This window comes from Melanerpes formicivorus, unplaced genomic scaffold, assembly GCF_026170545.1.
Source record: "Melanerpes formicivorus ecotype bairdi unplaced genomic scaffold, bMelFor1.0.p_v2 SCAF_2686, whole genome shotgun sequence".
Lineage (NCBI taxonomy): Eukaryota > Metazoa > Chordata > Aves > Piciformes > Picidae > Melanerpes > Melanerpes formicivorus.
The window spans coordinates 1-775 of NW_027145037.1; positions in this window are offsets into that span (position 1 = coordinate 1).

Genomic DNA, 775 nt, shown 5'->3' on the forward strand with positions numbered 1-775 from the left:
TCCTTCCTCCCTGGGTTTCCCCTCTTGAGCTTCCTCCTCTTCCTTCCCCTCTGGATCCTCCCTGGGATTCCCCCTTCCTCCTTCCCCCTCCTGAGCTTACTCATCCTGAGCTTCCTCCTTCCCCCTGGGCTTCCCCTCCTGAGCTTCCTCCTTCCCCCTGGGCTTCCCCTCCTGAACTTCCTCTTTCCCCCTGGGCTTCTCCTCCTGAGCTTCCTCCTTCCCCCTGGGCTTCCCTTCCTGAGCTTCATCCTTCTTCCTCCTCCCTCCCTGGGCTTCCCCTCCTGAGCTTCCTCCTTCTTCCTCCTTCCCCCTGGGCTTCCCCTCCTGAGCTTCATCCTTCCTCCTCCTCCCTCCCTGGGTTTCCCCTCTTGAGCTTCCTCCTCTTCCTTCTTCCCCTCTGGATCCTCCCTGGGCTTCCCCCCTTCCTCCTTCCCCCCTCCTGAGCTTACTCATCCTGAGCTTCCTCCTCCCTCCCTGGGCTTCCCCTCCTGAACTTTCTCTTTCCCCCTGGGCTTCCCCTCCTGAGCTTCCTCCTTCCCCCTGGGCTTCCCCTCCTGAGCTTCCTCTTTCCTCCCCTCCTGAGCTTTCTCCTCTTCCTCCATCCCCTCTGGATCCTCCCTGGGCTTCCCCTCCTGAGCTTCCTCCTTTCCCCATTCCCCCTCCTGCATTTCCTCCTTCCTGTTACCCCTGGAACCTCCCTGGGCTTCCTCCTCCCCCCTCCCTGAGCTTCCTCCTTCCCCTTCCCCTCCCTGAGCTTCCTCCTCCTCCTCCTCAG